The sequence below is a fragment of the Giraffa tippelskirchi genome, chromosome 2 (assembly GCF_054371585.1).
Source record: "Giraffa tippelskirchi isolate mGirTip1 chromosome 2, T2T-mGirTip1v1.2.pri, whole genome shotgun sequence".
In the NCBI taxonomy this organism is placed as follows: domain Eukaryota; kingdom Metazoa; phylum Chordata; class Mammalia; order Artiodactyla; family Giraffidae; genus Giraffa; species Giraffa tippelskirchi.
Window position 1 is genome coordinate 64,285,376 of NC_137276.1, and position 8,402 is coordinate 64,293,777.

The window sequence follows — 8,402 nt, forward strand, 5'->3', positions numbered from 1 at the left end:
AATACTGGAGTGGGTAGCCATTTCCTTCTCCAGGGGATCTTCCCAACCCAGGGATCAAACTTGGAATAGACGAAGCTATAGTAAATTGATAGCATCACCAGCTCACTCAATGGACATGAATTTGAGCAAACTCTGAGAGATAGTGAAGGACAAGGAAGCCTGGAGTGCTGCAGTCTGTGGGATCACAAAGAGTTGAACATGACTTAGTGACTGAACAACAATAGTAAATTGAATCAGTAGTTAAAAATCTTCTTACAACAAAAAATACCAAGCACAGATGGCTTTATATAAGGATAAAAAAAAAATAGAACCAAGTTCTATAGGACCCTGATAGGAGTTTGGACTTCTGTCTTAATGCCACTAGGAGCCACTGAAGGGTTTTAAGCAGGAAGATAACATAATGAGCTTTGCATTTTGGAATGATGACTTTTCCTACAAGGCTACAGATGGATTGGAGCAGGATCCAGGCTGGAGACTGCTATAATAATCCAGTTAACAGATGCTGGAAGCCTGGATTAGAGGAATGGCTGCAGAGTTGGAGAGTTGCTAACAGATTTGGAGATTTGAAAGATGTTTCAATCACGCCTGAGGTGAGGCATGAGGATGAGGTGTTCAAGTCAGAGGATGGTGAGGGAGAGGAAATAACTCAGCCTGAAACCCAGATTTGTTTGGGTAACTGCTATGTGATAGTGCTCTTCAGGAGAGTTGGGAGGCTGAGAGAACCAGGTTTGGGTGGAGAATGATGAGGCAATTTTTTGATATGATGAGATGCCTGAGAGAGATCCCAGTAGAAATATCTAGTAGGTAGATAGATATGTGTGGACCCAGGAAGGGGGTCTAGGGAATCTCCTAACCATCTGGGTTCTCCCAATTTCAAGACCAACTAACCACAAACACCGAAAGTCTGAATCAGTGTCTTAACCAGCTCCATCTCTTCTCCAATAGAAGCTGGGAATAGAGGCCATCAAAAGGAGTTTGAATCAAAAGAACCCATACTTGGTGGGATGTCCCTGAAGCAGACATGTCTGGTAAAAAGGGCTTCAAGGGCCCTTATCCTCCAGCCTCTGGCCGTCCATAGTTGTAAGGTCTCCTCCTTCTCTAGGGAGAAAGAGCAAATGACTGAAGTGGAGATCCAGAGATGCTATAGGGAAATCTTCTTGTGTTCACCCAACAAATAGTTTGTTAAAGCTCAGATTGAAAATGCATCAGTCATTCACACTCAGGTGAATTTTACATCATCTTCAATGCAAGGTTTAGGTTTCCCTCTCTATTTTTTTAATAGGTGAACATTCACACATTTCCAAAATCAAATTCATATTTTAAAAGCATATAAAAATAAATAAATAAATAAAAATAAAAGCATACATTGGAAAGCCTTATGCTCAACCATTCACACAACTGCATTTCATCGTTTATCAATAAAGGGTAGTTTCTTCAGAGACATTTTGGAGCCTCTCTGAAAGGGAGGCCTTGGTGGGTCACATTTGGAGGCAGCAGAGGACACTGGGGAGTCAGAGAGCAAAAGAGCAAAGGACAGGAAATAGGGGACATTCCACTGACTTGGCAATTCTTCCTGAAGCTTTAGGAAGGAATTTACCCCTGCTAGCTCAGGGGAACTCTGAATCAAGTGTTTGGGAACAGAAAAACCTGTCATTTATTCTATTCATTTAACAAATATGTATTGAGCCCCTATTCAGTATCAGGCTAGTGATCTGACCATGGAGAGTATGAGGGCAAGATCTCCATCCTGGTTTAGTATGAGACAGGATGTAATCAGACTCACAAGTGAAGAGCAACAACTGTGCAAGGCAGTCAAGCCGGGTTTCCACGCAGGGGCCAGGTTTAAGTGCTATGGGAATTCAAAGCAAGGAGAGCTCTTGGAGAGTCAGCCCTTTCTCAGCCTCGGCCTCCGATGTCATCTCCCCGAGGAAGGCTTTCCCCTTCTACACACACAAGTAACAACTCCCTCTTCTGAGCCTCTTCAAGTTTACACCCAACCCCACTGTTGTACTTACCACACTGTCCTCTAATTCTTTTAACACCTCCCTTGCATAGGTGCATGATCAGTCATTCAGCCATGTCTGACTCTTAGCAACTCCATGAACTATAGCCCTCCAGGCTTCTTTGTCCATGGAATTTTCCAGGCAAGAATACTGGAGTGGGTTGCCATTTCCTACTCCAGGGGATCTTTCCAATCCAGGATCAAACCCATGTCTCCTGCATTGGCAGGCAGATTCTTTACTACTGTGCCACCTGGGAAATCAATACCTCCCTTACTAGACTGCAGACTCCCTGATGCCGGATTCTGTCCTTTATTCACAGTGCATCTCTGAATCTCTGAAACTCTAGAGTGCCTAGCTTTCAGTATAAACATCTGACTTTCTGTTTGTTGATGTTGCTTTGGGAACTGCCTCGGGTCTTAGTTGCAGCATGTGAACTCTCAGTTGTGGCATGTGGGATCTAGTTCCCCAACCAGGGATCCAACCTGGGTCCCCTACACTGGGGGCTCGGAGTCTTAGACACTGGGCCACCAGGGAAGTCCCAAACATCTAACTTAAATTAATTCCATTTCTCCACAGAGGAGATAGAGTTTAAGCTTAGTCCTGAAGAACTAGTTAGATTGGATAGGTAGCGTTAGTTGTAAAGAACTCTCTTGACAATGTAGGAGACATAAGAGATGTGGGTTAGACCCCTGGGTCGGGAAGATCTACTGGAGAAGCAAATGGCAACCCACTCCAGTATTCATCCCTGGGAAATCCCATGGACAGAGGAGCCTGGCGGGCTACGTCCATGGAGTCACAAAGAGACAGGACTGAAGCAACTTAGCACGCACATGCAAGAGATATTTAAGGAGGACTGGCAGATGGATAGGGGTGGGGTGAAATGTATCTGAAGAGAGATGAGGAGGGAACCATGGGAGATCAAAGCATGTTAAGGTCAGACTGAATTCTTGGTATCCACTGAGAAATCTGGAGGCTGGTGGTCACCTAACACAAGGGCTGTTTCAGCTCTGGGAGTAAAATAAGAAGCTGAGATTCAATGGGAGATTCATTTCCCCAGTGACTTCACCTGGATATCTGTGGAGGCAATTAAGGATATTATGTCTCTTTTCAGACTCATCCTCCCATCCATACCATGATTCAGCTAATCACGATAAAATTTGTAATTTTTTCCTTAGATCAACATCATGACATCTTGATTTCAAGAACTATCAAGAAGAAACTAATTTCAAGTCACCCTGCATATCAGTTCCATTTTTAAACAACATCTATAGACCAAGGGCCATAATATTTAACATAAACTGAGCAAAAATGTGGCTTTCTTCCTGGCCTTTGAAGTGGGAAAGGACCATAGAAAGTCAAATTGCTTCTGCACAAAAAACATGACACCTGGTTTGGGATTTTTAGGAAACGGAGAGAGTGATTACATAGAGGTTGGGTAGACCAGCATTCAGGCTCAATTTATAATCCCTTCTGAAACAATACAGCCTTTCTGAATTGAAACAGTTCTGTGAGATAAGGCAGGAAAATGTCCTACCATCCACAGACTCCCACCCTGCCCACCTCTCCAGATCCATACTACTCCAGACCCTGCCAACGAAGCCAAATTATTGACTATGAACTCAAAATTGATTTGCCTTATGGGAAAGAAGAAGAGTCCTTACCAGCCAATAGCTGAGCAATCAAAGTCCAGTTTCTTAACACACCTTTTACAGACAAGCACCCTCTTCACAAAATGAAGTGCCTGTTATCAGCCCAAGGAGTGGGGACCTCATGACACTCAGGAGACGGAAGACATACTTAGCAGGAGAGGGGACTACCTAGCCGTCCTGGGTCAACAAACCTCAGAGACGCTATTCGATAGGTGTCCTAGAGTTTATCCTGTAACACATATGAAGGACCTAACAATTTGTGGAGACCTTCACTTTCTCTATGTGTGCATGTGTGCGTGCTAAGTCATTTAAGTTGTGTCTGACTCTTTTCAACCCTGTGAACTGTAGCCCGCCAGGCTCCTCTGTCCATGGGATTCTCCAGGCAGGAATACTGGTTGCCGTGCCCGCCTCCAGGGGACCTTCCTGACCCAGAGATCGAATCTGCTCTCTAAGTGTGTTGCTGTTGTTCAGTCGCTCAGTCGTGTTTGACTTTTTGTGACCCCATGAACTGCAGTACGCCAGGCTTCCCTGTCCTTCACGATCTCCCTGAGTTTGCTCAAACTCATGTCCATTGAATCTGTGATATCATCCAATCATCTCATCCTCTGTCATCTCCTTCTCCTCCCGCCCTCAATCTTTCCCAGCATCAGGGTCTTTTCCAATGAGTCAGCTCTTCGCATCAGGTGGCCAAAGTATTGGAGCTTAAGCTTCAGCATCAGTCCTTCCAATGAATATTCAGGGATGATTTCCCTTTGGATTGACTGGTTTGATCTCCCTGCTGTCCAAGGGACTCTAAGTGTAGGGCTGTCGTATTGAAACCCTTCACCTCAGACTGGGACTTGAACCCATATGCCAGGATTTGAACCTAGCCAAAACCCAGCTTGGGACTAACCCACGTGGCCGGGCCAAAACCCACGGTGTTGCAATTGAGATCAAACATGTGGTTTCTGGACCTAATGAAGCTCAGGTTCTCAATGTCTCATCACAGAAAGAATTCAGTGAGAGACAAAGTGATAGGTAATAAGTGGATTTACTTAGAGAGAAACACACTCTGTCTTTAGAGTGTGGGCCATCTCAGAAGGCAAGAGCGGCCTTCAAATGTGGTGTGGTTAGCTTTATGGGCTGGGTAATTTCATAGGCTAATAAGTGGGAGGATTATTCCAACTATTATGGGGAAGGGGTGGAGATTTCCAGGAATTGGGCCACCACCCCCTTTTTGGTCTTGGAACCATCATGGCACCTGTGGGTGTGTCATTTATCTTTGCTGGTGTGCTACAGTGAGCATATACTAAGGCTTAAGGTCTAATGGAAGTCCATTTGTCCATGATAGGCCTATTTGGTTCTAATAAATTTATGTCACATATTCAGACTATGTTATTCTTTTAAATTTTGTGCCCTGCCCCCTTCCCTCCTGTTTCATTATTAAGGAGAGGCTCATTTCTTCACCACCAGGATACTCCCTATTGGCCAGCTTAGAATCTTCATGGGGAAGTAAACAATTATAATGGAAAGGAAGGTTGGATGTGAAGAAATGTCCAAGGGTGAACATGTAGCCAAGGAGGCCACAACCTTGCTTCTTATTACATTGAGAAAATAAAAGCTATATGAAAAGAACTTCCTTGTGTTCCCACTTCCAAATCTGCCAGCTGGCCTGCAGTGTACCTAACCATACTGCCTCCCTTGTGAAAATCAATGTCATCCATGTCACTGTCTAAAGCCATGCAGTCACCATGCCCCATAGTCCACTGCCTCTGTCTATCCCTGTCGTCTCCTCTCTTTCCTTTTACCAAAATTTCTTGACAATTAAATAATTCCTATCACAAAATGCTATAATATATTCCATCTTAAAAACCAAAACCAGGATTTCCCTAGTGGTCCAATGGTTAAGACTGCCTGGGTTCAATCACTGGTCAGGGAACTGAGATCCTTCGTGCCAAAGGTATGGCCAAAACTTCTCCATATTCTTCCTCACATTCCCATTCTTCGTCCATTTCTTCCTCACTCTCACTCCCTTAATTCATTCCTGTCAAGCTTTTACCACTACCACCCACTGACAGCAAACTGGTCAAGGTCACCCTCTACCTCCGCCTTGTAAAACCCACTGGTCATTTCACAGTCCTCACAGTGCTTGGTCTCCTACATGGTTTGCTGAAATTTGGCCCCTCCCTCCCTCTTGAAACTTTTGCTAAATGAAAGTAATTTTATCTTATGAGTTACTTTTCTTCTCTTCCAAATGTCTAAATATGGGCATGGTAAAGGGCTCTACCCTACCTACAGTCACTTTCTAGGTGCATTTAGTTCCATGGCTTTAAATACTATTTATATGTCTTTGTCTACCTAGTCTTGAAACTTTAAATGTCATTTTGAAACCATTTACCTCAGACTGGGACTCGAACCCACATGACTGGGACTCAAACCCAGTCAAAACCCTGCTTGGGACTTGAACCCACGTGGCTGGGACCCAAACCCAGCCAAAACTAACAGTACCTGGTTTCAGGTCCTAATGAAGCTCAGGTTCTTCATATCTCATTGCAGAAAGAATTCAGTGAGAGACAAAGTGATAGGTAAGAAGTGGATTTATTCAGATACAGAGAGAAGCACACTCCACAGACAGAGTGTGGGCCATCACAGAGGGTGAATGCGGTGGCTGTGAAATGTGGCATAGTTAGTTCTTATAGGCTGGGTAATTTCATATGCTAATGAGTGGGAGGACTATTCCAACTCTTTTGGGGACAGGGCAGAGATTTCCTGGATTTTGGCCACCTCCCACTCCCTGGTCTTTTAACAGTGACTTGGAACTGTCATGGCACCTCTGGGTGTGTCATTTCACTTCTGATTCAGGATCAAGGTCGAGTCTTGTCTACCATCTTGGTCCCATTTGATTCTAATCAGTTTATGTTGTGTCCTTGGGCTATGTCATTCTTTCAAAAGTTGTGTCCTGCCGCTTTCTCCCATTACAATTTATGTATACTGATAATTTCCAAAATTATATTTCCAGCCCCATCTTCATCCCTAAACCCTACATATATACAAATTTCTACTCTACATCTCCACTTGACACCAAAAGACATCACAAACTTAAACCACCCTAAATCAGACATCTAATATCCTTCTACCAAACTGCTCCTCTCATGAACTTCTCCTAGTTTCAGTAAACAGAAACAAGTCTTCCATATACTCAGGGCAAAATCGTGGAATCATCCTTGACTTCTTTCTTTCTCTCACATTCCACATCCAGTCCATTAGAAAAATAATTCTGATTGCCTTCAAAATATATCCAGAATTTGACTACTTCTCACCACCTCCACCATCGCCTTTATCCCAAGTTACTATTAATTCTCACCTGGATTATAGTTCAGTTCAGTTCAGTCACTCAGTCATGTCTGACTCTTTGCCACCCCATGGACTGCAGCACGCCAGGCCTCCCTGTCCATCATCAACTCCCGGAGCTTACTCAAACTCATGTCCATCAAGTCAGTGATGACATCCAACCATCTCATCCGCTGTCATCCCCTTCTCCTTTCGCCTTCAATCTTTCCCAGAATCAGGGGCTTTTCCAGTGAGTCAGCTCTTCACATCAGGTGGCCAAAGTATTGGAGTTTCAGCTTCAACATCAGTCCTTCTAATGAACACTCAGGACTGATTTCCTTTAGGATGGACTGGTTGGATCTTCTTGCAGTCCAAAGGACTCTCAAGAGTCTTCTCCAACACTACAGTTCAAAAGCATCAATTCTTCGGGGCTCAGCTTTCTTTCTAGTCCAACTCTCATATCCATACATTATTGGAAAAACCATAGCCTTGACTAGACAGACCTTTGTTGGCAAAGTAATATCTCTGCTTTTTAACATGCTGTCTAGATTGGTCATAACTTTTCTTCCAAGGAGTGACCGTCTTTTTATTTCATGGCTGCAGTCACCATCTGCAGTGATTTTGGAGCCCCCAAAAATAAAGTCAGGTACTATTTCCACTGTTTCTCCATCTATTTGCCATGAAGTGATGGGACCGGATGCCATGATCTTTGTTTTCTGAATGTTGAGCTTTAAGCCAACTCTTTCACTCTCCTCTTTCACTTTCATCAAGAGGCTCTTTAGTTCTTCACTTTCTGCCATAAGGGTGGTGTCATCTGCATATCTGAGGTTATTGATATTTCTCCCAGCAATCTTGATTCCAGCTTGTGCTTCATCCAGCCAGCGTTTATGGATTATAGTAGCAGCCTCCTAACCCTTATCTGTGGTAAGACTCTTACCAAATCTCGCTGGGGAGGCCACGTAATATAAGGACTGAGAAATGACTGATGGATTTGCCAATACAGGTCATTAGTAACGTTAGTAAGACTGCTTTCACTGGAAATCAGTAATGTGAAAATCTGACAGAACTGGATTCCACAGTACAGTAGAATTCTATATGCTCCTTGTTGATCTGTAATAACTCATCAAGAAAATTCTCCTTTCAGAGTCTCTGTATTTGCTCTTCCTTCTGCCTGGACCACCTTTCTTACAGGTAGTCACATCTGGATTATCTGCTCTCTCTCCTGAATTCAGATTTCTATTAAAATGACAGCTTCTGAGAGATTTCTCCTATCAGGTTATTTAAAATAGCACCATCCACTCTCAATCCCTTTACTTCTTTTTTTCCTTCTTAGCATTTATCACTATTTGAATATATCTATTTATCCGATATCTCCCCAACTCCCACTACACACACTAGAATGTAAGCTCCATGAGGGCAGGGACTTTTGTTTTCTACTATA